A 6,000-nucleotide genomic window follows, 5' to 3' on the forward strand; every position below is an offset into this window, starting at 1 on the left:
GTTGCTCGTTGGTCGTGCTGGGCGCCTGAGTCTCTTCACCTCGTGATACGATAAACAAAAAAAAGAAGAAAAAAAGGAATAGACAGAGGAAAAAGGAGGGCTTGATGTGACAAAATCAGGAAATAGTTCCGGGAGCCGGTGCGATCACAGAGGCGGATCCAGCAATTCGTTCCCTCCGCTGATAGCTATGTTAAATAATCGATCCTTATGAGAGCACCTGGCTCCTCCAAGAATCGATACATTTCCATAGATTTAAATGGAGAAAAACAATGTTGCTAAATTGCTGGATCCGCCTCGAAGTCGTTTACACATTTCGCCTTCTGGCCGAAGTTTCACGAGCGGCAGAAAAAAGGAAGAAGGAATCGACAGGGAAAAAGGAGGACTTTATGTGCAATTTGGCAATGGAGCGGTTCACATATCGTCACCTTCCGGCCAGTATCACAAGCGCTATGCGACGTTTAAAAATTTCCACCTCGATTTTATGTTTTGCAGAGAAATTCATCAACGAACCTGATCCAACTTCCCATCCGAAGTCAGCCTCACCCCCAGGTACTTGCATTGTTTGCAACTTTCTTTGTGCTACCGATAAAATTCGGTGACATTTTCAAACAAATTCAACCGAAAATTTCACTATAAAAAATTAAAATGGCGGCGTAATTTTTTAAACGTCGCATGGCGCTTCCCTAATAGCACAAGTGGTGTCACAAAATTGGGAGAGGTTTCTAAAATGTTTCGGTAAGTGTCTATATCGGATCTTTCAATTGATACATTTCTAACACAGTTTTAAAATGTTTCAATGAGAGGAAAGTTTTCCCGTATCATTAACACATTTTATAAATGTATTAAAAATATTTTTACGACACATATTAGAAACGTTTTATTGATAGGTTCAGGGACAGTTTTTCAAAACGTGTAAGTTATGTCTCATGCTCCGGCATTCGGCAAGAAAATAGAGAGTTGCAGGAAACGTTTCAAAAACGTGTCAAACACCTTCCCCAAGTGTTTCGTTGTTACATTTCTTACGCCTATCTAAAATGTTTTTTTGCGTTTCAACATTTTTGGACCACAGATCAGCTTCGTTTTAGACCCGTTTCAGACCCGTTTCAGACACATGGGAACGAATCATCGGCATGAAAATAGAAACTTGCAGGAAACGTTTCAAAAACGTGTCAAACACCTTCCCTACGTGTTTCGTTGTTACATTTTTAACGCCTGTCTAAAATGTTTTTCTGCGTTTCAACCTTTTTTCGACAACAGATCAGATTCGTAATCAGACTCGTTTCAGACACATGGGAACGAATCATCGGCATGAAAATAGAAACTTGCAGGAAACGTTTCAAAAACGTGTCAAACACCTTCCCTACGTGTTTCGTTGTTACATTTTTAACGCCTGTCTAAAATGTTTTTCTGCGTTTCAATCTTTTTTCGACAACAGATCAGATTCGTATCAGACTCGTTTCAGACACATGGGAACGAATCATCGGCATGAAAATAGAAACTTGCAGGAAACGTTTCAAAAACGTGTCAAACACCTTCCCTACGTGTTTCGTTGTTACATTTCTTAACGCCTGTCTAAAATGTTTTTTTGCGTTTCAACCATTTTTGGACCACAGATCAGCTTCGTTTAGACCCGTTCAGACTCGTTTCAGACACATGGGAACGAATCATCGGCATGAAAATAGAAACTTGCAGGAAACGTTTCAAAAACGTGTCAAACACCTTCCCTACGTGTTTCGTTGTTACATTTTTAACGCCTGTCTAAAATGTTTTTCTGCGTTTCAACCTTTTTTCGACAACAGATCAGATTCGTATCAGACTCGTTTCAGACACATGGGAACGAATCATCGGCATGAAAATAGAAACTTGCAGGAAACGTTTCAAAAACGTGTCAAACACCTTCCCTACGTGTTTCGTTGTTACATTTTTAACGCCTGTCTAAAATGTTTTTCTGCGTTTCAACCTTTTTTCGACAACAGATCAGATTCGTATCAGACTCGTTTCAGACACATGGGAACGAATCATCGGCATGAAAATAGAAACTTGCAGGAAACGTTTCAAAAACGTGTCAAACACCTTCCCTACGTGTTTCGTTGTTACATTTTTAACGCCTGTCTAAAATGTTTTTCTGCGTTTCAACCTTTTTTCGACAACAGATCAGATTCGTATCAGACTCGTTTCAGACACATGGGAACGAATCATCGGCATGAAAATAGAAACTTGCAGGAAACGTTTCAAAAACGTGTCAAACACCTTCCCTACGTGTTTCGTTGTTACATTTTTAACGCCTGTCTAAAATGTTTTTCTGCGGTTCAACCTTTCTTCGACAACAGATCAGATTCGCATCAGACTCGTTTCAGACACATGGGAACGACTCATCGGCATGGATATTAGCACATACAGGAAACGTTTCGAAAACGTGTCAATCACCTTTCCTACGTGTTTCGTTGTTACATTCTTTACGCCTGTCTTAAATGTTTTTCCTCATATGCAATTTCTTCCCGTGTGCTTTCGAAAAATAAGATTTTTTTCCTTCTTCTTTGTTTTTGCCTCGGTTTGGCCTATGTTATCAGCAAAATTTCTATTAATTGAACGTAAGTTCTTCTCACATTTCTGTCTTTCAGAAAATTTTTTACTCTAATGGAAATTGTTGGAACTTTCTCTGGCCTTGATTTCCCTGCAAAATATTATCCCAGGACTATTCCACCAACTTGTTACTCACAGTCAGGGCCACATTTTTAGTGACTTTTTCTCTTCTAGTTTTTAAGTTTACTAATCAATAGTTACCTATTTTGAATACTTTTTTTCAAAGTGTACTAATGGTATTGTCTAGTTTCTTAATTCCTTTTGTTTCATTTCATTAAAGTTTTTCTTTGTCTTTTCAATAATTAGCATTTGTCTATTGGAAAATGAACTTTCAACTCGGACCTTTGAAGCTTTTAAAAACTACGTACCTAGTAAAGTAGTGAAAGAAATTAAAACTAACCTTTAGTTCTTTCCTCCTATGGAATCTTTTGAGAACATACAATTTTTAGCCTTTGTACAGCCTTAAAGAGATAGTTAACGTTTTAAGCATTTTTTTAAGCCATCCTTTTGGGAGCAAAATTATTAGATTACGGAGAGATATAATGCTCAATAGTAATATTCTGGATATTTTTTGTGTTCACTAAATTTAAAAATATTGAAGCAATTCACATTCAGTATTATGTCAGAAACTTTGCTCTGATCTATAATGCGGTCTGTTGTAATGTTTGCTGAGAATGTTTCATAGATGTTCCCATGTAGCATTTGGATTTCAAGATTAAGTAAGGAAAGAGTAAATATTACCTAATCATTAGATCAATTTAATGATTATATAAACATTAGTTAACGATTAGGTAATCATTAAATAAAAAATTTTTGAAATTTTTCTTTACTTAATGATTAGGTAATCATTATTTAAACTTTATTTAATGAAGAAGTAAACATTAATTTATTTTATTACTTCAAAATGAATTAATCATTAGCTAATGATTACTTGTTCCTTACCTAATAAAGAAGTAAACATTATGTTATTTTATTACCTAAAGATGAAAATATGTATTAAATAATTATTACTTGTTTATTACGTAATGAAGAAGTAATGGTCAAGATATTTAATTACTTCAACATTAATTAATAATTAAATAATGATTACTTGTTCATTACCTAATAGAAAAGTAATTTTTCAAGATATTTTATTACTTCAGGATTAAATAATGATTAAATAATGATTTCTTGTTCTTTACCTAAAGAACAAGTAAATGTTAGAGATATTTTATTACTTTGAGATTAAATCATGTTTAAATAATTATTACGTTTTCATTACCTAAGGAGGAAGTAAATTTTAAAGAAATTGTATTACTTTAAGATTAATTAATCATTAAAGCATCATTACTTGTTCTTTACCTAACGAAAAATAATTTTTTTTTTTTTTTTTTTCTTTTTTTTTTTTAAGGTTCATTTGAACGCGTTATCATACATAAGGGTGGTTTTTCCATTTGGACGCAAAATGTTGGGGTCTGTTGCCCCCAAGGAGTCCCCCTGCATAGTTAGGGGGCGCGGCCTTGACTAAGGAAAGGCCCCGAACGTTTAAATTTTTACCTCAACTAAGTACAAAGTTAGAAGGGGGGAGGGGGCTTTCCAGGTTGCTGTTAAGAATGTTTCTAATCACCACCCTGTATATGTTATGCTTCTTCAGTGTTAAATCATCAGCTGGAAAAACTCCTAGTTGCTTCATCTATTTAACTCTCTTCAAACACAGTTTCTTCTCAAAACAGAGACAGAACACAAAATACAGTGGTGTGAGCTGAAGTGTTGCTTCTCATTTGCGCTTTAGATTGCTGACCCTTGAACCCATGCGACAGAGAGGAAAGAGACAAAATGCTGATTACCTCATCTCTTTTTGCCACACTTGAGGCTTCCAAGGTAACTCACAATCAGGGAAACAGCCAGTGAGATACAAAATGTCAGCTCGCGCTCGCACCACTGATACATGCAGATATACACATTGTTGTCAGCTCCTCATCGTTTTAGAGGCCATCAAAACCAAATTTGGAGGCATAATACACATGTGACAGTAGGTAACAAATTTACTCATGCACCGGCACAACCACCCAAAAACTCAGATTTTGTTGAGCGTCAAATCATGATAAAATAGAATTATCAACGTTTCTCTTCTTAAGATTTGCCCACTGCTTGCTGAGACTAATATTGGAGATAACCGTGTAGAATAAGTGGATGACATTGATCAAAACATGGCCAAGTACATTGGGGCATTTACAGAAGCACCTATCCTGCGTGAAGAAATTAATTGCAGGTAATGTTATGTCTGAAATAAGCCAGAAATGTTGGTTCTCTTTCGACACGTAAACTCTGCGCAGACTATCTATGCACATACGCTTAGATTATTCTTTCCTGACAAGACTTCTCATTGTAAGTAAAATCAGGTATCAAGTTAGGGAATTAATTGAGGGATTACTATCCACCGATTGCATGAAAATTGAAGTCTCTGCAAATATAAGTACAAAGGGTCAATATAATGTCAGCTGTCACAGCCCTCCAGAAGAAAAAAAGAGAAATTATTCACATGGCAAATTACTCACTGGCAGCAGGTAAAGGATGTTTCAATTGCCAATCGTAGACATTTCCGTTTGAACTCATACGAAGAACTGTAATAATAAAATTCCGTGGGGATTTGCTAGCTGTTCACACTGATAATAGGAAGAAATGTATTCAGGAAACGAAGTGTAACACTTCGACTGGTAACGCCTTAAAGCCTCGGTAAATAACTCGGGAAAGCCCCAAACGTGCATTTGAGGTGATACACGAAACCATTTCTTTCTCATTCTCATATTTCCTTCGTGAAAACTAGAGTGTGAAAACTGTAGTGGTCTGGTGAAAAATTGTGGTTTGATTTGTTTACGAATTGTTATCACGAGTTCTCAGTTCAGTTCAGTTCGTGTTCCGGGAACGAAATTCCCTTTTGGTCCGATGATCCGCGTCCGCGTTCCGCGTACATCGTTGAGGAATTTTCAGGATGCAACTTGAAGGAGCCGTTAGCCGTTACCTCGTTGTTACAGCCTGAGACGATGTTGGTCTATTTTTCCAGTCTCTCTTCAAATGCAGCCTCAAAAATAAATGTAAGTACTTAAAGTTTGTTAGTATATCATTCAGGAAATGTAGATCGACAGATCCTACCCAAAATTAATGATCTAAATCAACTGAGATCTTCCTCCCTCCAGCAACGAAATTTCTGTTCTCACTTCCTCACATGAGTCACATGAAATGACATACCTGTCACAGTGTCATTATTATGAGAAGAAAAGTCGTTCTGGAAAACATGGAGAGGGCAGGTATCGTTTAGGACTCACTGGAAACCATGAAATACTTTTGTCTCACAAGTTGTAAGTGGTAAGTCTCCATTACTCTCATGAGACTACACTGCAGTGATAGCGAAGAGAGCGATAAGTGCAAACTAGGATG

Source organism: Bemisia tabaci, chromosome 9 (genome assembly GCF_918797505.1).
Source record: "Bemisia tabaci chromosome 9, PGI_BMITA_v3".
In the NCBI taxonomy this organism is placed as follows: domain Eukaryota; kingdom Metazoa; phylum Arthropoda; class Insecta; order Hemiptera; family Aleyrodidae; genus Bemisia; species Bemisia tabaci.